General features: G+C 39.3%; 2 protein-coding genes across 2 annotated transcripts in view; both read right to left on the bottom strand.

The window, feature by feature from the left end:
* Positions 1–22,843, bottom strand: part of gpat2 (glycerol-3-phosphate acyltransferase 2, mitochondrial) — a 147,946-nt gene that overhangs the window by 92,407 nt on the left and 32,696 nt on the right. The gene's annotated exons all lie outside the window — the stretch shown is intronic.
* LOC146320300 (lymphocyte antigen 6G-like) overlaps positions 9,973–22,843 on the bottom strand; it is a 128,811-nt gene continuing 115,940 nt past the window's right edge. Inside the window, exon 4 of the transcript XR_014771466.1 lies at positions 9,973–9,986. The gene's annotated coding sequence lies outside the window, so the exon portion shown is untranslated. The remainder of the gene's footprint in view (positions 9,987–22,843) is intronic.

Here is a 22,843-nt window from a genome sequence, read left to right as displayed (position 1 = left end):
GCAATTCATTGTTTCAAAATACATTCAATCTGTCAAATAGTCACGAATCACAAAATGTTATTACTCATAGAATAAAAACAAAGTGGGTGGACTCTGTCACTTAACCCAATGGGTGGGCATCCTTGCACTCTCCTCTCCTTTAGACCCCTCCCAGCACTTTTTTTTTCCTGCTAAATGGAATTTCCCATGCATTTGCGCCCCCAAACACTTGACCCCAGTTCACTGTTTTATCTTGGTCCATTTAATGCATTAAAGGGCAAATGCGTGCAATTTACTCTTGATGGAAAACACGAGCTGTCAGAGCACTGGAAGTAGATGTGACTGCAGGGGTGGAGTGGATATTACATACAACCCTGTTTAACTCTGTTTGAAAAAGCATCTGGGCCTCTCAACTTCCATTCCATTTGTTCAGGGACCTCCTCTGACCCCCCCTACTCTGATGAAAAAGACAAAAATGAAAACAAATGAATAAACTGTTTACCTTTTCTATACACGACATAGTCTGTTACACAATAAGGCATTGTGAAGTGCTCTGCCCTGCAAAATGAAATGTACCTGGTTGCAGGTTGAATTTTGTTTTGGTTCACTACATTAAGAGCCCTCTTCAGCTCTGAACATCATGTTCTTAAGAGTGGTGGGAGCGGGAAAATGCAGTTCACTAATAGTCTTACTCCAAAGGCACCCAGATAATTAGGCTGACAGGTTTATATCTTCATGTTGTTTTATGCCATCCGCTTCCAACTTTTACTCTGGCAACTGAGAGGATAATAAATGGGTGAATGGAAATTACTGTCATAGTCTTTTAGTGTTTTGTCTGTTTGAAGAGACTTACGAGGACTAATGTGTGGTGTGTCTGTGGGTCTTGTAGCATGTATCTTCCTAATTTTGATCTTTCATTCATCTTCCAAACTGGTGTGACAAAGATTCCAGTTAAATCTCCACCACTAACACATATTTACAATAAATCAAAAATCAATTGTTCAAATACTGCACGAACTTGCCTTGTTTACAAGTGTGACACAAGTATAGCATCCCTAATTTACCTCAACAGCTGAAAATACGTGATAAATAAGTCAAAAAGTGTGGAATGCTTTGGGTTGTTTACTAAGGGAAACTCAACATATAATTCAGTGTATGAAATGGAAGCTGCCAGAAACTGTTTCAGCCGTGTCAGCTTATGGCTTTCATTAAGCCGTCATTTTGTTGTTTGGCTGCAACATCTGAGTGAATTCTACCAATCACACACTATTTTAAGACCTCCTGTTCTAAGTGTGGCATCTTATTGACTGGGTGCCTTCGCTGCCTAAAGCATTTTAACAGTTGTCAACATTGGTGTAATCTCAGATTTTAATATATGACAAAAATCAATATGTCATTCACTTTTATTTTAGGGACACCCATCAGGGCTGGAGGCAGGTGTTGCACTGAATTACAGAAAACCTCAAATGAAATTTAACTTTTGTGCATGAAAGCATTTGTATGAAAATTGATTTGTTTTTCTTTGATTCAAGCTGGACAGAACTAAAGGGAAAGGTTCTTTACTTCTGTTGTGATCACAAAAGGGTTCTTACTTTTCATCTTAAAATTGTAATCTAAAGAAGGTCCATGTCACTCCTAATCCCTACTGTGGGTTTGGCTGCATACTGACAGGTATTACCTCTATGAAACGTGTCTTTAGCTGGGATGAGATCCACCAGGAGGATGTCATGGGTGAGAGGCTCACATTATCCCCCTTACAGGGGATTAGCTTTGCTGCTTTTTTGTTTCTGAACCTGTGACAATAACTGGGGAGGGGCAAGGGAGCTGTCCAAGTTACAAGCTCCTGTCATCATCGACTATAATGGTAAAACAATAAAAGTGAAAGTGACTACCATGTCTAATCATGAATTTCACCCGTGTGATAGGTTATATTTACCCTGCTCCACTTTCTCTTGAAAGTAGAGCAAGCTTGAGTACATCTCCCTCATCTGACTTAAGCACATGATCCTGTAACTGAGCTTTGAGTAAATGGAAAGGACTGCATTTGTACAGCACTTTTAAAGTCTAGACCACTCAAAGCACTTTACCACACATGACAACATTCAACCATTCATACACATATTCATACACTGACAGCAGAGGCTACCTTGCAAGGTGCCAACCTGCTCATCAGGGGCAATTCAGGGTTTAGTGTCTCACTCACAGACACTTCAACACTTCCTCTGCATGGTATCAGGCACTGTATTTGGATATACTTTTTAAAATTGCTAATTATTTTTAGGGTATCTGACAGGCTATAAAGGGAGCAAGAGATGGGAATGATATACAGCAAATGTCCACAGCTGAACTGATCCAGGGACATTGCTGTTTATTGTCAGTAACTTAACCATGAGGACAGCAGGGCGCCTGTCTGGGGCTTCTTGATGGTGGTTGTGTTGCATGTCAATGTTTCAAACCCTATAACCTATATCTAGGGATGGGCATCGAGATGCGGTTCCACAATAACAAATCCATCAACATCATTAAGAAAATATAAAGTCAGTTCCACTATCAATTCCTGCAGTAATTAAACTCACACATATGCGCATGCATTTGGTCTGTACATATCACTACATTACCCTTCTCTATGACATTTATCAGATATGAAAACATTATCTGTCATTCTATCATGAATAACCAGTAATAAGTTGGTCTTTTGTGAGAAAATGTCCCTGCATTAGCTGGCTAGTTAATGTCTACTTTGCAAACATAAATAATAAAATGACCACAAAAAAAAAAAAGTAAATAAATACTCGCATTAATTATTTTATTGTTCCATTTCACTGTGCCAAGGAGTCAGACCAACATACATCCCTTGTGCAGTCAACAGATGTGGGGCACCAGAGTAGGGCTGAACAGTTAATCAAAATATTAGTAAAACCACAACATGGCGAAGTGCAATATTCAAATTGCAGGAGCTACAATTTTTGAATAAGGTAAAATGTGTCACAAAATACCAAATGAAGCACTGTGGTGCTACAGAGAGGCTCCGGCCTACAAATCATATTCTCCAGACGAAAGGGTTATTGCCGATATGACCTACCACCAGTGGCGTTTGTCGGATGGTGAAAACAGCAGCAGCAGCAGCTTAACATAAGAAGCTGCCAGGGGAAGGCGGAGTTCTGCTAATAAGAAAGTGAGAGAACAAATAACAGATTTGCTAGTGTCAGAAGTTACTAAATCTGTGTATTTTATCAAATTATTTACTGACTAAACAACCGCTACTGAGCCATGCCACCATGAGCGAAAAAAATATTCTTAAACTAATATGATGTAGTCTTACTCATGTTAATTGTTTTCTGAAACAGACTGGTGGTTCAGCCTAGGTCAGCAAGAAGTTGTGACTGTAGTGTTTACTGTTTTGCCTGAGTGAATAAACTGTCTGCTGCCCTTATCTGTACTTGAGTCTTCATCTGACTACTGTTTACAACAGCAGATAATGTGATTATGTATTTGGATGCATGGTACCAGTCCACTGAGATCTGCATCCAAATAATCACCCTTAATAAACCTTACATAACACAATAATAATGTCCATTAGGACCTTTTGTTGTTGTTGTTGTTGTTGTTGCAAATATAGATTCTTATTAACCTTGTTTGACTGAAACTGCCAACACCGTTTGTTCAAAATATTAAACAAACTTGACCCAGAGTCAGCAATACTTTTTTTTTGAGAGTTGACATAAATGTAAATTAATGTGTTAAATCAACATATAGCATCGTCTGATATCAACCCCTGAATTGGACTGAATCGAAATCACATTTTTGTGATGATATCAGCAATTAGGGTGTAACGATTCACTCATGCATCTGATGCAGCAGACTTTAATGTGTAAGATGTGAGCACATCAGTTCAGACGGCCTGTATTGGTAAAAAGCTTAACATAGTTTGGGAAAAGTCGATACAGCACTTGAGTATGGATACATCTCATCAGGACGCACATATGTTTAATTTTTGGCAGATTAAGTTTGGGTTTTATAAGAAAGATGAGAAACACTGCTGCAAATCATTTATGCAAAACATGTCGGGCAGCAGAGTACAGAGCCACATGTCTGACCCACAGAGACGTCATGTCACTGTGAGAGCAGGTAACACGGAGCATCACTGTTCCTCCATACTAATCAGAACCACACGGCTCTTCTTATGGAAGACAGCAACAGATCATCTTACTGCAAAAACACTAATGTTTTAAACAGTTTTAAAGTTTGTTCACAAATTCTCATTGAGGCTACAGTATCTCATGTCCCCTTCTCCTTGTCTTTAATGTTACTGGATTTAGTACAACTATCAGGATTTCTTTTTTCAACTAATAGTACCCTACACATTAGGGGTGCAACGGATCAAAAAACTCATGGTTCGGATTGTATCACGGTTTTGAGTCACGGATCGGATCATTTTTCGGATCAGCAAAAAAGAAAAAAGTGGTGGGATTAGAGTTAAATTATTTTAAAAATGCACTTGTCTTTGATCTTTGTCTGACTGTAATTATCACCATAGTTTATGTAATGTAATAATAATGATAATAGTAATGATAATGGTAATAATATTAAAAACTTCAAACTTATACAGTGCTGTACTATGTATATACTATACATATATTAGATCATTATACACTGTACAGTATAGTACACAACTACGCTCTGTAGTCTGGCTCAATGTCCCGCCTACAGCACAGCACATCTGATTGGTTAGAAGTCATGAGTCAATCAATCAATCAGCAGACACACTGTGTCACAGAGACAGAGACAGAGCTGCACCGGTGAGCAGAGAGGAGCTGTGTAGAAGTTAAGACAGCTGATATCACCAAAGTTTCAATGAACATCACAGTTTTATGATCTGTTTCTTTGGTGATAGCATAGTTACATCAGTGAAAAAAGTTACGGTCTGGATTTCAGTCAAGGCGATGTGACGGCTTTTAAATCAGTCACTCTTCACAGAGATGCACTGCACACAGCAGCATCTGTCCTGTCTGTTCACTGCAACTCTGCATTGACATTTCAGGTATTATAACTTATACAAAAATAACAGTAACTGATAAACTATGATGCTCACATGTGGTCCGCGGATCACATGCGTGTCGAACCGTAGAGGGCAGTCCGTACGGGACACGGATCAACGGTGATCCATTGCACCCCTACTACACATGTAACAATAACAGAATCAAAATATAAAGATTCACACATTGGTTCATCTCGTATTGCATCATATTGTATTGCATCATGACAGGGCTGAACTGTGTCGTACTGAACCGTTGGCTATTTGAAAATTTCTAAGATGTATTGTTGAACATGTATCAAGATACATACTGAATCATCTCAGACAATGAGACACACACCCCTGATCAGCAAACATCCCACTGTTGTCCAAAGAATCCATATAGTATTCTATTGAGATCTGACATTGAGACAGGGCCAACACAAGACTGGGAAAGATGTGGACTGCTCAAAAAACACCTGTTTGGAACATTCAACAGGTTCAGTAACAGATGATAGTATCATGACCGAAAACCAATATTGAATGCCTGGGACCTTTGACACCTCAGGCAGCACTGCATTAACAACTAGGGATGTAACAATACATTCAACACACAATTCAATATGATTTCCGATACTGGCTTCACAATACGTTTTTTTTCATGATTATACATATATATATATATATATATATATATATATATATATATGTATATATATATATATATATATATATATATATATATATGTATATATGTGTATATATGTGTATATATGTATGTGTATATATATATATATATATATATATATATATATATATATATATACACACACATATATATATTTAAATATATAAAAACTATTACATATATCTTCAAATTAAAGACAATCCCTTTTATTTTATTTTTTTATCTCTGAGGTAAACTTAAAAGTGCAACTGAACTGATATTTTATCTTGAATATAAAAATAAATAAAAAATTGGATTTTTAAAACAAACCCCACATCAATATAGCTAAATTAATAATGGAAATAAATTAAATCTCTTCAAATAAAAAAACTTAGGCTTGCATGTGTTCCTAGTTCTAGCTAAATCTGCTTGTCAGCGTGGACTGTCCCTTTAACAGCTTCTCTGCTCAGGCTGTGTTGACTTGAGCTTCTCACTATGCTGCCAGGTGACATGCTGCATCATGTTGGCTGTGCTACTTGTGTAGGTCATCACACTCTTGCAATATCTGCATGCAGCTTTAATCTTGTCTGTGATCTTCTCGCCCTCTTTTTTTTTTTTTAACATAGAAGGCCCTGTTTTATACTGATCAAAAGCGCAAGTGGAAAGCGCAAGGCTTCAATTTAATGGATTTAATTTATTCAAGGTGCGTCCAAATCCACTTTTGCCATCTTGTGCCAGGGGTGCAGGGGTATCCTCCTCTCAGTAAACATAGTTTCACACATATCACTGCATTGGTTAAGTTACTGACAATAGCACTCTACCATGTAAAGTAAAAACCAAATATCAACAACATCCAGAAACACTGCAGACTTCTCTGGGGCCCAGGCTCTCAGATGGAGAGGTTTTTTATGTTTTACCCAACATCTCAACTTATTTTAAATTAGGGTTGTAATATTATCCTTTCAAAAACTGTGTTTCCTTTTAGTAGTATATCTGTAGTAAGACACCCAGGTAAGTGTAAGCATACAGGTAAATAATAACTAAAGAAACAAGGTGCACAGGTTATGTAAGTCAACAAGTACATGATTACACAAAATTACACTTGTTCACAACCCTAGTCAAACATCCTCTTCCTACCAAACGTGTCATCAAACAAGGAAAGAAACCGACCATTAACTTGTCTCACTGAGTGGTTGCTCACGATTGATGCCTCTCTCTGACGTCATGGAGCCAAATCAAAAGCTCAAGGAAGACGCTTATTATTCCATTACATTCAATCTGATCTGTTCTGTATCCTGATGAAAAGGCTGAAGACCGTGACTTAAATTAGAATCAGATGCAATATTTCATTTGACTGTCACAACCATGAAAAACTGCAGCAGATGTTTTGGACAAAATGAGCATCCATAAAATCTTGACACAAATATGTAGCCAATAACACATAATGTAGTTCAGTGTTGTGGGATTATTTTCCTCATTGGTTTTAATAGTCTCATTTTCTGCCTGTCACACATCATCATAGCCGCTAAATGAAAGGCTCATTCTGTGGACAAGAGTGTCCAGGAACTCTAACATGCAGAGGAATTTGGCCAGCAGGAAAAATGTAATCTGCTGAGTAATGAAAGCTCAGATTATGATGACTGCTGTGTAATAACTTCTGCTGAACTCTCAATGACCTGGTGTCAATTGCCAAAATGTGGAGAGGCACCTCAAATGGACGAGTTTTTCCACTACAATCAACACCTATAACGGGGACAAATCTGTCAAATGCTGATTCTGGACCAGACTACAATATTAACTTCTTGACACATCTGCCAAGGGCACAATGTTGACACAAAATGTTTCATCTACAGCCTGAAATTTCTCATTTATAACAGGCCTGCCTCCAACTGATGTCTGAGGCGTTCCCAAAAGCAGCCAAGTGAGAAACTATTCTGCCACCTTGTAACCTCAATAGTGTTGGAAAAAGAGCTCAACGGTAATGGCAGGTAAGGTAATGATACACCAGAAAATGGGAAAAACCTGTGACATAAAGTGACTGCATGGTATCAGACACTGTATTTGGGGCTACTTTTTTAAATTTCTAATTATTTTTTGAGCATTTTATGGCTTTATTGGACAGCAACTGCAAAAAGATAACAGGCCATGCGGGGAGTGATATATAAAAAAATATGCAGCCAATGTCCCCAGCTGAACTTTGTCCAGGGATGTCGCCGGTCATTGACAGTTGCTTCACCCTGAGGCCAGGAGGGCGTCTGTTTGGGACTTGCTGACAAATGCCAGCTGTGCTGCATGTCAGCGTTTCAAATTAACCTATATCTGGTTTACTAAACCTTTTACATTTACTGTCATAAACAATCATTGACAAGTTGGTTTTCTGTGAAACAATCCCCCAACAATAACTGGCTAGTTAATCTGATCAGCAAAAGCTACTCTAATAGCCACAAAACAAAATTAAAACCTAAACTGGCTGTGAAAAAAATCTAACAGCAGATATTTTCACTTCAAAACAGGGAAGTCATAAGTTTAAAATAATTACATCAGTTATTGTCATTGTGTCAGTCAGCCAATGTAGAACACCAGAGCACCACAACTGAATGTACCAAAATTATATTAACATTTGTATAATACTTCAACATATTGTGAATGTTGTTAATGTTTAAACACATGTAATTTCATTTTTCAAAACATTGAGGAAAGTTTAATTTGTTTTAAAACACTATTGCACATCACTTTATCATAATTAATACCTAGATGTCAGAAGTCAGATTTCAGAAGCAATTAAAGAAAATCAATCTGCAATATTAAAATTATGCTCTTACGGTGAGAGATTAAATTCAGGAAACAGAAATACTAAAGAAACTGTTTTTTTTTGTTTCCTTTTTAATGCACCATCCCTGTCAGGACAATTGGAGTGAACTAGGGGTGTCCCAATCAAGTTATTTTGCCCAAAACTCCCATTCCAGTCTTTTAATTAGAGATGCACCGATCGACCGGCCAGAGACCAGAACCAGCCGTTTTTCAGCGTGACTGGCCCTGACCGGTGACCAGCCGGTCAGCATCACATATCTGATTCTGTGCCCGTCATTGTCACACACGAGTTCTGCACGATGGTCACGTCATGCGCGCAGGAGAGAAACTGAACCTGATATCAACACGGCGCTGATAACAGCTACACACTCAGACACATGCTTGCATGAAGTGGATGTTAGCAACAGATTCCAAGAAGGATAGGATAAAGAGAAGACAGACAGTCTACAACGAGACAGAGCAACTGACAATGTCGCACAACAGCCGTAAACTTTGTAGCTCTTCAGGCTAATGTTAGCCAGCAGCAGACTGCTGTTCACAGAGGGACAGTTAAAATCTCACCTCCTGTTCTGACTGAAGAATAAACAAATTGTGTTGATGTGTCTCCTCAAACATTTTCTCATCCAGACTCATTTAACTTCTGCATCCATTTTTCTCACTGCAAAGTTTTACTACAGCAAACTGTTGCACCGCATCCATCTCCAGTTTGTTTACATCTGCTTCCACAGGAGATCACGTGAAATCACGTCCCACAAAATCCTGCGAGATCGTGGAATCTCACGGGATTTCGCAAGTCATCACATTCAGCTGATTTATAATCTTAATGTAAAACTATAATAAGCCCTGGCTGTAACCTGGAGGACTTTGGAGAAAATTTAAATAGTATTTAATGAATATTTAATAGTCAGTGTCATATTATGAACATCTAATTTAATTTTTACAAGAAAAGTTGCAGTTCTTAGAAAGACTGAAAATTGGAATCAGCCAAAATTGGAATCGGCAGGTCAGACCCTTATAAAAACTGGAAATCGGAATCGGCTAAGAAAATTGCAATCGTAGCATCTCTATGTTTAATACTGGCAAACTGTCAATAATTAGTTCAATCAAATATTTTTTTTATTAAATATGTATGTGGTACATTGAAATAACAGCTGTAGCTTACTAAATCTGCATGTGTGACAAGCTACGGGTTCTAAAAAATGGAGGTCCTTGTTCAAAACTATTTAGTTCAAAAGCTTAAATTATAATTTTTATATGAATGAAAGTTTAACTAGAGAATGCAACTCCTGAAATTGACATGTCGTGATCAGCTAGAGAGGACGCATCACTCTGTTGGTGCTCTCTGAATTACAGAAACAACATTAAACACAGTGCAGACACCAGCTGCATAGAAAACATTAACAACACAACAGCTATGTTTAATTTCGGCCTGTCATCAAGTTACTCGCAGAATTAACGTTAATTAGCTGCTGATATAACTTGTTGCCACCAGCTTTTATCAGATGTTGAAAACAACAGTCAGTGCAGGCTAAATACGAAAAGCTGCCTCCAGAAGGTCTATTTGCTAATAAGCAAGTAAGTGGACAGATAACAGACGTTAGCATCGAAACTTAGCAAATCCATGTATTATATCTGAACACAAGAGTCAGTCACACTGCTGCGCCTCAACAGTTTTCCCCATTATTACGCTCTAATTTTCACACTGCACTGTAGAGCCTGGCTGCCGTAAAAGAAAGCACCGCTGCAACACCAGCAGCATGAGGAGAACAGGGATCTGCTTTATTTTAGCAGACTCGGGATGTGAACCACACGTTACACTATTATTGAGCAGGGCTATGTTTCAGGTCTGGATGTTACTGTTTATTGTTATTATAAATGTCAATGTCTCAGTGTTAATGTCAAATATATCAATTTTGGAAAAGGCAAATGTTGAGTTGTGAAGAGTTTATCATTTCAAGTGCAGATATTATAAAGGCAGATTATAGACTGAACAGGCACACACAGCTAACAGAGAAGAGAGGAGAAATGAGGAAAAGGGTAAAGAAGAGAAAGAGTCGTACTAGTGCCAGATAGTCCAGATGGGAAACCAGGCAATTAGTAGCAGAGGGGAGGCCAGGCACGAGTTCCCAGCTTAAACAGAAGCTCTTTCTTTTTTGAGAGAGAGAGAGAGAGAGAGAGAGAGAGAGAGAGAGAGAGAGAGAGAGAGAGAGAGAGAGAGAGAGAGTGTGTGTGTGTGTGTGTGTGTGTGTGCATGTGTGCATGTGTGCGTGTGTGCATGTGTGTGTGTCACTCCCACCCTGCCCAGGAGTCACAGAGGCACAGCAACGGACGGGATCCAACAGAGAACAAGGGAAAGTCACACACATCAAACAAACTGTCAAGCTTTAGACAAGAGTTGGAGGGGAGCATTTCACCATGCAATTAATTAGGACAGGAGGGAAATGGTAATAGCCTGGTGTAAACGGATCCATTTATGCACCCATCAGTTGCTATTGTCTCAACCTGGATGGTTGAGTTAATTTATGTATACTTGTTCAAAATGTGCTTTTATGTATCCTTGCACTTAAGTGTTGTGGGGTGCTCTTAACAGCACTTGCCACACAGTACATAATAATAACTAATGTAATATTATCAAAACAAATTAGTTATATTTGCACATTTAGGGACTGGGTGCTAAAACATGAACAGCTGTAAATCATTATGCAATACAATACACAGCACTGCAATAAATTCTACCTTTGTGGTGCTTTTAATGTTTAATTTTTATGAATACTGTGTTAGAAAGGAGATGACTCAACTCTAATTCACAGTTCATGTTTGTGTTGCATAAGATTGCATTATACTGTAACATCCTACACAATGTAAGGTTGTATCTATATAATTATATACAACCCTTTCTATTTGATTAAATTATATTGTTCACTTATTATATAAAGCAACACAATGGGACAGTAAGGTGCTTCAATTATTTTTTATTCAATAAATTGTACTGCATTTCATTAACCTACATTTTGTGAGGCATTTGTCTTTTTGTTCAACATAAGAGCTAGGGCTAGTAGAAAATCAATTCTCTGAATGATTGTTTTTTTTACAATTCCTGGAACAACTTTTGCCTGCTGAATCAATATAAATAACTAGTGCTAACTCAATCTGTTATGCCGGCTTCGACACTCCACAATACTTTTATACGCACTAGGTCTATAGCAATGATGCCACTGAAAAAAAACTCAAAGTCTGGCAGACGTGATGTGCATTGTTCTCAGACATATGACTCACGGTACACAGCCTCTGGAAGTGTATGATTCAGCTTTTTTACGTGGTCTGGTGTTAAAAAAAAAGGCAAACAAGAATTGCAATAATACCTGAAGCACCATGTAAAGTAAAGCAATCTAGTACTAACTTCACACTTCAGCTTCAAACATTATCTCAGTGTTGATTCAACACACACTATTAAAAACTTTACAATACATACTGCTTTGTACTGCATGATACGGATTATCCAGTTTGCATTCTACAGTCTGATGTAGTGAATATGTTTATTTTATTAGAGAAGCCCACGCAAGTTAAGTCAAACTGCTTTTTTGGACTCTTCTGGGGAATACGAACAACACAGCCCATTTTAATTACTCAATCAGACAAGTGATTAGCCTAATTATGAATTCTGAGGTTGGGGAGTTGTTTAATTGTTATGAGAACAGAGGTTAACAGTAGTCCCTTTCAGCTTTTAGATGAGATGAGGGAGGACACAAGGTGATCACAACAAAAAGCCGCACATGATGAAAAACTAAAGACATTTTTTCAAAAAACTGAACAAAATGTCTCTTAATGACCTCACCTCTTGCACACTATGCCACAGCCCAGCTCTCATGCTTCGATCGCCCTCATTCGCTCTCTCTCCCATTAATGCAGAAATGTTTCATGAGAAAACTATGGTAAATCTGCTGACACCCCTGCCTCTGCTCTTCTTGGTGATGATGACACTGCTCCATTTGCCACTTCAAAGTGCTAAAAACTAAAAAATAAACAGGTATTTCATCTAACATGTGGCAAAGCAGCATTTTAAAAACTGGAGAGGGACAGGGAGAGGGTGAAAAAACAGACAATGGAGCAAAAATGCATTTGGTGAGTCAGGGCAAATACTCCAGTGCAAAGCATTTTCGTGTAATGTGATAGCCTAATGAGAGAAGAAGTGGAGGAGGATCAGAATATCCATAAGAGTGAATGTGTGACCTCTGTAGCAGGGACATTTCTCCCTCTAAAGTGCTCTTTCTCTGCAGAGGTACCATAGGTACCATAGGTACTGAGGATGCAAGTCCCCCAGACTTCATGGGGACAGCATATATGACTACAAGTGTTCTAGTCTGCTGTTAAAATGCCAAAGGAAGAAGGAGAATGCCACAAGTTCTAGTTCTTCTGGCACTGTCATCACCACGTTGAAAGTAGCAACAGGTGCAGATCCCCTTTGACTCATCAAAAAGAAAAACTGTCAAAGTCGTGTTGAAGTTCACTGCATTCAGAGATCAATAATAAATTGCAAAAACCAGAATGTACCATCCAACTTTTCAGATGAAAGGAGGAAAAACACTTCCAACTTATTAATTTAGTAAGGAAAAGACAGACATCCAGAGTGGTGATGTCATTAAATTGTCAAATATAATGTAATGATAAGCCATAAAACTATACTTGAAACTGAAACGATATGGGTTTGATGCTCAATACCTAATAGATCCGAAACAGAATGTCCACAAGGGACATTAACCCTTGACATGGAGCATGCTGTTGCAAAACCGTGAGATGAAATTGTAGAAGTGTCAGCAAATAACAGACAGAAACAGAGTGTCTATAGTGTGTAGTTTGACCAGAGGATCCAGCCACAAGCATGGTCTAGAATGGCCGCGGCTCACCCTGGCTACTGCAGTGCAACCATGCCTGGTGGGTATCACAGAAGCAGGTCTCCGTTCCATTCCACTTCAAATACGTGCTGAGTCTATTTTTGATGGGTGCTGTGTCAATTAACACAGAGCAGATCAAACAGGTAGGAAGTCAGACACAGAAAAGGCAGGGAGAATCCAGTTTATTTTTAATATAAAGGACCCCGTGCAGACTCACTCACAGTGGACAAAACACTCTGCAGCTGCAGAAACACCTCTGAAGCACTGCTTGTGGGACTTGCAGCCATGCAGAGGACGGATGAGAACCGTAGTGCAGACGTGCCGTGCTCGCTGGAATCAACCAGTAAGTCTGAATTCAACTTCTACTCAAAGCTAAGCAGCAGAAATAACTTTTGCACTTTTACATTACTTTCCACACATGGCAACAACCTCTCCTGACAGTGCTTTGCGTCGTGCTTTGTAAATATCCTCCTTAAGTCTTTTGTCCTAGAAGCTCAGAAGATTTTCCATTTCAGGTGGCAAAGAAAAACAATGCCTGAATTTTATTATTGTTTTTGCTTCTGACCAAGGTTGAAGTGCGTATTGAGAATTGTGTCATTTTACTGGTATTGGTATGAACTAGGCTTGGGAGGTATAAAGATATTATACACCAGGGGTATACCCAGGTATACCCAATAAATCCCAACAGTATGAGTTTCAGGGCTGTAATAAATAAAGGCACTCCTCTTTCTTTTCAGCTGTTAGGGAGATGTATTGTAGCATACTGCTTATGCCACCAGGGGTCAGTCTCTGTGTGGCAGTGCAGCTGAGCAGACAAAAATGGCTTTCATGAGAAGAAGAAACATGGCATCTTGGTGACAAGGTTTCAGGACTAACTAAAGAAAAAAAAATGCCTCTGCCCCTGGTTTGGATTATGTTGGATTCAGTCCTGAATATTAAGGTAAGCTAACAAACACTGCAGACTACTAACTGTATCTATGAATGTACGGAGGCCGCACTGTAAATTTACACACTAGGTTTGAGTTGAGTACAGGCGTCGTCCTCTCAAGACCGAAGTGGAGCTCCTGCATGTGCACATATCGTTTCCCGTTTCCCATCGTTTGTATTCTCGCTCTCCAGTGTTTGCTGTCCTGATTAAAGGGAATTTTTTTTTTTTTTTTTTCAACCTGGGTCTTATTCTCATAATTGTAGCCTTTCTGATGAGTCACAACAACTTTGCAGTCTCTATTGTAGACTTTCAGGAAATATGAAAGAGGTCAAAAAATTTTAAAACTGTGGTGTTGATTGCCAAGCCAATATTTCAGAATTGTCCCAGTAAGCACAAACGTACTCCAGATTATTAGGATAATACGACACATGAATGAAACTGAGATTTGAGAAGTGACTTGTTGTTATTGTATGTCTGCCAGTTTGAAATACACATCAATTCTGAACTGAAAGAGAAGCTCTGCTTCTTTTTCAGAGTCAACTCTGTTCTGGCAAATCAAGACTAGTGACAGGCTACATCACAAGTTAAATGGTGGAGAATCTGGGGAAATTAATGCTCAGCCTTTGTGTTAACTGGGTTCTGCCTGAACAAACTGTGGAGGCATTGCTTCTGGGAAGAAACAGGCAGCGAAACAAACATCTAACTGCTTAGATTTCCATGGAGGGCGTTTTGTATGGATCAAAACATTTACCGTTTTGTATCACCCAGGCCCCCCTTTTAAAGCGGGGCGTTCTAGTGCAAGGATTGTGTGGGTGGGCAAGCTCAGGATGTGTCAATGTAGTGACATTTTGATTTTTTTCACCATGGGGGGAAAAATGAGTACAGGATAAATGACCATGACAGGATAAAGGCAATAGAAGACAAAAGGAAAATAAGAGAGAGGGGGTTGAAGAGCAAAACAGGAAAATACAAACTCCTGCTGCATCACAGAGAGATGAATAGAGGGATGAAGGTCTTCATCTACCCAGCAGGGGAAGAGAGGAGAGCTAGTGAGACCAGCAAGGTTTCATGTCGATACAAAAATAGAAGGGGTCCTTTCCATCACTCTAGGTCTTTGGCCCACACAAACAAGCCCTTTCAACTCTGTAGAGCAACACAAAAAGACGGTCCATGAAGCTTTACACAAAAAAAATCTAAAACACAGTTGGACAGTACACATCTTTTGGTGCAGTGAGAACATCAAATATTTGCTGAAACTGCTTTAAACTGCCACTAACATTTTCATCGCTAAGGACAGATTTTCTCAGATGTTGTACATACACTTCCACAGTCCTTAATGACAAGTCTTGACGGATGGACAGACGCATTAATCTCAAGTAAGAAAAGGGATAAGAACAAGTTCCCCAAAGTGGAAGAAAAAGAGGAAGATAAACAACATGGACACAGAGATGGAACAACATTAAACAGGCAGAAAAGCACACAGGGAGGAAGGGACGAGTGGGAGATGAAGATAAATGTGATAGTTTGGTGGGAGGAAACATGAGCAAGGGAGAAAGAGCTGTTTCCAGTTCAAACAAACTGATACATTACAAGATTTGAGGCGACCGGTGCATTTACTCAAAACAGGAGACTAGAGTGAAGACATGAGAGAGGGGAGGTAGGAACAGAGGAACTCAAGGGGGGAAAGAAATAGGAGGAAGAGCAAGCATGGTTAAAGCTGACAACTGTGATAGCTGTGGAAGATTGAGACGAAGTGATTTGATGAAAGGATGAAAGAAGAGGAGAGGACGAGGAGGAGTGAGGCAACAGGGGAAGAAAGACACGTCATGTTGGCGATGGAGAGAGAAAAATGACAGGCAGAGAGACAGAACGAAAGGCAATATGAATTCATGTAGGCAGCTGATGGACAGTTGAATGTCAGGTTGGCAGTCATTTTTGTAAACAGCAACACTGCATGTTCTCATCTCATCATATTTCTACGGCAGGGAGACAAAACAAGCAAGCGATGGGGAGGGAGATGAAAGAGGAGCGTAATGTGCGCCTGACTGAATCAAAGACTCCCTGACTGTGCCAGTCACATTTGAGGTCATACACATTAGAAACGCTGCAGATCAGAAACAGCAGAATCTCAAAGGCCAACAGACTAAATTAATCTGTGACACAAGGAGACACACTGTGTCAATATCCCCTCTCTTAATGTTGTTGACACCTAAACACATGAGGTTTGCTGACAGAAAAAAAGAGCACATTTACATGCAGCCTATCGTTGTAGTAGCCTGTTTTTACGGGTTTTGAACACGTTCCAAAAACTGTCTCCTTGCAGTTACGTTTGTATACCTCTAATTTGCAGAATAACATTTTCATCAACATAATTAACAAACAGATTTAATGAAAAATATATGTCAAGTAGCAAATCAGTGATAGACTTATTTTAAAAATGTTGAATGACAATATATTTGATTTGTTTTCACAATGTCCACTCATAAAAACATTAAGTCTGATGAATGGTTATGTTTAGACACTCTTAGCTCTTATGTTGTTATAGGTAGAGAAAGACTGTGGTCATATAATACTGAAAAAAATGCACTGTGACCTAAAGCACAAGATAGGATGTATTTACGTCATTAACATCGACCCAAACCGCAGCTTTCCTAACCTTAACCAAAGAGTGTGAGCATATGCACAGTTTCTAAGTGTATGGCTGTATTTGTACATGTGTATGCATGAACATGAATGTGTCGATGCATGTGTGTGTGTGCATATAGAAGGCCTGGGCAAAAAAGCAACAGTGATAGCTATCGGCAATAGACACTCCACCAACAGCAATAAGAACATTCTATAAAATGTTCAATAGTTTCATACAAACTGTCATGACGGCACATTAGGTGTATGCCCTAGCTCATATCTGATAATGTAGAATAGCACAAGTGTAACGCAAACAACCAGTCATTTAAAAGATGTGTTTGCACCATAGACATGTGACCCAACAATCATTAAAAATTACCAATAATTATCAATACTGACTGAAATTACACATTTTAACATGATAGGTTTTTCAGTTATATCACACAGTCCTAGTATATAAATATATGTAGACCTATAGCTTTTATATTTTTTATGACATACATCAGGTATAGATATTTCTATTTTATATGTAAATTCTGTTTTTATTCAGTTGTTAATTGTGAGCATGAATAGAAATAACATGAACTTTTGTTGCCTGAAATTAACCACACGTTGGACTTCGGTCTTTGGAGTCAAAATCCTGCAGTTCTTATGTGTTTCCACCCAACTGCTCCTTACAACTTCCATGCAATATGATAATTAAGCACTTCCTACATTCCTACACATCTCCTTCAAAAGGTATCCAGAAAAAGTGGGAAATTTGATCATTCGCAACCCCCATTTACATGATTTTATCATCCAGGTTTCTAAAGTCTGTTCAAAAAAAGAAGAATGCTCCAAAAATCTAGTCACAACAGTGGATTGAGTGTGTATACGAACACAGTGTCATTTTTAAATAATGATTTTATTGCAACTAACCATTCAGATCCACACTCAAACACACACACACACACACACACACACACACACACACACACACACACACACACACACACACACACACACACACACACATACATCTAGGAAGACTATCTATATTTAAAGCACTTACAGAGATGACTCAGGTCAAAGGTGATGAACTGTAAATGAACACACATCTATATAAACATTTGCCATCAATCTAATTTCTGTAAATGCACTTTCACAAGCTAAAACAGTAGTGCAAAGACAGATCAAGGCTATATTTGTCCAGGAATGTATTAGGCCTGAGGTCATAAAGCTGCAGCCTGCTGGGTTCATCCTTTTACTTCTTGCTGCCAAGCACTGCACCAGAGTGGGAGAAAACTGTGGGAGTGACCTTTGGTGAAGCAAAGCACTTCACTCCCTGTCTGAGTGTTTAAAGGTTTTATGTTAAGGTCAAGTGTATGAGACTCATATCAGCTGGGTCCCACTGGCACAGGATGGGAGAACTATGTGCTGCACACTCTCACAAAAAAGGGTCTCAAAATAAAAAGGTAAGCTCTGGCAAAAAATTAAGTTTCCCCAAGTATTAAATTTTCCCTTTGCTAATAATATAAACAAGAGGACACTGTTTGCTGTAGAGTTACAATGGCTAGTTGATTAGGCTGATGGAAAAGTCAAAAAAGGTCATATTAATCAGCAACTACTGTACTTTAATAATCAAATAATAATTTTTATAAGTAAAAGCTGGCTCCAGCTTCTCAAGTTTCTTTATCATAAATGACAGTTAACCGAATAGAGCAGCGTTTTGGACAATTGGTCAGAAAAAATTTAACATTTTATAGATAAAATCGTTATGTGAAAATAGTGAAAATAGTCAGTAGAAAAAGTGTGCTGACTTTGTTATTTTGTTACTATTCCTGACAAGTCAGTAGCAAAATATTAATATGCATCCAGGACAAACAATTCTGCAACCAGTATTCATGTAATGTTACATAAACCACTGACAGGCCAAAAAGGGTGCGCTCGCTTTACTGAATTTGATGAAAATGTAACTAAAAACAGTGACTCAAGAAACAATTTAACTTATTACTGCAAAAAAGTAATAAGAAAATAACTATTGAAACTACTTACATCTATTCATGACATGTCTTTATTTTTTGCACCAACCTGTGGTTAGTAGTATCAGTAAGAATATAAATAATTATTGTATAAATAAGCAGTACCAGTATCAATACTGGAGTCAATAAAATCTTAACGATATACATCCCTAATTTTAACATCTTAAATTTTTTGTCTGGTCTTAAGACTTTGAAAACCAACATTTAGCTTTTTATTTGTCTCCTTCTAATGATGTGGGTGGTGAACAGTACGTGCATTGTTCTGTCAAAACACCAACAATGGCCCCTACATTCTGGAAGGAGAATGTCTCAAATAAAAAGGCCTCCACAAGGAAATCCCCCAGTGAGAATACAAAGTACTTAGTTGTACAGTGAGTTTACATGCCCTCAAAACAGCTGAATAACCTATCACGGTTTGACACTCCACCCTTAACTGGCACAGTGCAGTTCTGCTCCCTATTACCTGTGCCAGAATCAAAAAGCACATTGTGACATCCTTCAAAGCCTCCAGATGGACTCAAAGAGAGAGGATGAACAATAGAAACGGGAGTGCAGGAAGAAAGAACATAGACTGAAAAAGGAGCGAAAAGACAAGAGGAAGACGAAGGACTGAAATCTTCTCTTTTAAAGGATAGTCCTCTGAAACGACTGTGACATTTCAAAAGGCCAGACTTCCTGAGAGGCACTGACTCTTCCTCCATTAGAGTAGGGCACTCCATGATTGCACATATCAATAACATCTGAGCACAGGCCCTGTGCTTTGCTTTATACAATACTATGTACCATGTATGTTTATGTGGATGTGTGTGTGTGTGTGTGTGTGTGTCTGTGTGTAAAAAGAGATCGAAGGATGTCAGTGGTTTGGCTCCTGCATCTCTGCATCTCTCTTCAAGGATGTGCTGGTCAGTCAATTGACATAAATAGATTAACCAGGACAAACAGGATGTGTCTTTACTGGCATTTAGTGTTTCTGGGAAATTTGGCAATAACTCACAAACACACGGGAACATGTGTTTGTGAGTTCAGCTTACAGGTGCTAACTAACACATTACACACACTTGCTAGAGGAGTAATTTAATTAAACAGTGTAAACTGTTATTCCAGCGGTTTTGCCAGAGACAGCAGAGGGTCAATAGAATAAAACAGGAGTTACAAATGTAACTACGGTTCTATGAATTCTGGATGACTGCCAAACAGAGTTGCTATAGCCCTGGATATCTCCATCTCATGTATGTAAGGTCAAGCCATTATACCAACAAAGTCACCAGTGACATTGTGATGACATTAGGACACCTAACATCATCACACAATCTGTTTCGCCAGAATCTTTGACAGGCCATTCCGGCGGTCATACAGAATTCATAGAACCATTTGTAATATAGAATCAAACAATCCAATCAGAAAGCCTTTGCTTTGTCAGTGGTTTACCCTTTTACCCCATAACAAATGAAGAGGTAGTCAGACTTGAGTACCAAAACTGAGCAGTGGCAGACTGTTAATTAGCCCCCTCAGATGAGCCTGAATGGAACGTCGCTAACTCAGTGGCTTGGTTCACATGTGAAGGAGGCACCCTCTTTGGCAGGAAGGACGAATTTGGTAGGAGAGTAACCCCTGAACCATCCGGTACCAGCACATGCACATCTGGCTTACTGATACGGTGTGGATTTCCCTCACTTGCTTGGCTGACATGACAGCAAGCAGATATGCTGCCTTAGCAGACAACTACTTCAATTATGTCTACCCTAACAGTTCAAATGGAGGCAAACACAAAGACTGCAATACCGATTACAAGTCCCTTGACAGTATTACGGTGATTCTCGGTGGCCTAATTCTGTACACACCCTTTTTGCCTAACTGCCTAACCAGCCCACCGTCTGGTTGTCCACTTTTGTGTGACTGCAGGTCACACAGAATAACTGCCACGGAACAGCTCTCCAGCACCTCACAATGTGTTTTGCACCGGTGGGAGAAAAGCTTCCACTGATTAGCATACAGTGACCTATTGAAAGGAACCCTCAAACTCTCATGATGGTTCCAGGAGTGGGTCCGGCTTCCAACGGCCACATCCAAAGCTGAATGCAATATGTGACCCTCCAGGTGAGAGAGAGGGGCTGGTCTCCATGGGAGGCACCCCATCATTCAGTTTCAAAAGCACGGTCAAAAACGGTCTGACCTGCTGATTCTGATTTTGGCCATTTTCAGTCTTTCTAAGAACTATAATTGACAGCATTCACAAACATTTTTGCAACTTTTCTTCTAAAACTTAAATTGGATGTTCATAATAAAACACTGACTATTAAATATTTGTGGGATGCGATTTCACGTGATCTCATGTGGAAGCTAATGTAAACAAACCGGAGACAGACGTGGTGCAACAGTTTGCTGCAATAAAACTTTGTCGAGAGAAAAACAGACGCAGAAGTTAAACGAGTCAGCATGAGAAACTGTTTTAGAAGACACATCAACACAGGTTGTCCCTCTGTGAACAGCAGTTTGCTGCTGGCTAACATTAGCCTGAAGAGCTACAAAGTTTACAGCTGTTTTGCGACACTGTCAGCTGCTCTGTCTCATTTTAGACTGTCTGTCTTCTCTTTATCCTGTTCTTGGAATCCGTCGCCAATACCAACTTCAAGCAAGCATGTGTCTGAGTGTATGTAGTTGTGATCAGCACTGTGGTGGGTGTAATATTATAGTCAGTTTGTTTGCTACACTCATTACGTGAACATTGTGTAGAATACGTGTGTGACAATGATGGGCACAGAATTGGACATGTGATGCTGACTAGCCAGTCACTGCTCAGGGCCGGTCACGCTGAATACCGGTTCCGGTCTCTGGCCAGTCGATTAGTGCATCCCTACCAGAAACCATGGCCTCCTTGGCCATTTGGGAGCTACTCTGTTGGACTCTTTCCAATGTCACACAAATGAGTAGAATTGGTGGAAAGGCATACCATCAGAGTACCAGAGGGGGCAATCACACGGTCACCGGTGACTTTGTTGGTATAACAGCTCAACATGCGCATATGCAAAATGGTGCTATAGCACCATCATCTGGCACTCAGTGCTATAGCACCGCTATATGGCTGTAAGGAAGAATGTAATCAATTGAATGAATAGAGATTATGATCACTTCCAGTTCAGTTTCCACTAGGGATGTTCCTGGCAACTAATTTCCCTGTCGATCAAACACAAAATTTAATTTAGACTAGTCGACTAGTCTAACACTAAGAAAACACTCAGAAAGCAGTTACAATTTAGCAGAATTTATTAATTTATAATGTTAAACACTGTTCGAAAAAAAAATACTGTGTGTATTAAGAGCCATTTGAAGCCGTTAATCACGGTCTCCAATCACTGAATCGTACTTTAAATGCAGCTGAAATGCGCACTACTTTGCGCTGTGCAATACAAGCCTTACACATTAATGCACAAAACATGACAACAACTCAATAAATGCTTCACCTTTTCAGACCGAAGAGGGTCACAGTGTCTGCGGGTAAAGGACCCAGAGCTAAAGTTAGCTGCCAGTCTGACACACAGTGTGGCTAACATTAGCAGTGCTAGCAGCAGCAGCAGTTCCGCTTGCAGGTTTATGTCCGTGTATGTGCTTAATGTGTGTGTAAATATATATCAGCTTATTCTGTCACAGTCTACATTAATCTGTCCGACTTTGCTGATATAAACATCCAGGGTTTCCAGAGTGACTGGGGCATACACGCTGGGCGAGAGGGGCTGCCGTCTGACAGTGCTGCAACCCCGACTAGTGGCGAGTGGCTGCATAAAATCTTAAAATCTTAGAGGCAACAGATAACTGGCATTGTGCATGAATGAAATATTGATAAATATTTTAAACGACTAGTATTTCTGGTGCCGACTAGCGTGGGTGGGGACGTTTAATGATATAGTC

The sequence above is a fragment of the Lutjanus erythropterus genome, chromosome 10 (assembly GCF_056507025.1).
Source record: "Lutjanus erythropterus isolate fLutEry1 chromosome 10, fLutEry1.hap2, whole genome shotgun sequence".
Classification (NCBI taxonomy): Eukaryota; Metazoa; Chordata; class Actinopteri; order Lutjaniformes; family Lutjanidae; genus Lutjanus; species Lutjanus erythropterus.
Note: the sequence above shows the minus strand (reverse complement) of the source record. Positions and strands in the feature narration are given on the sequence as shown.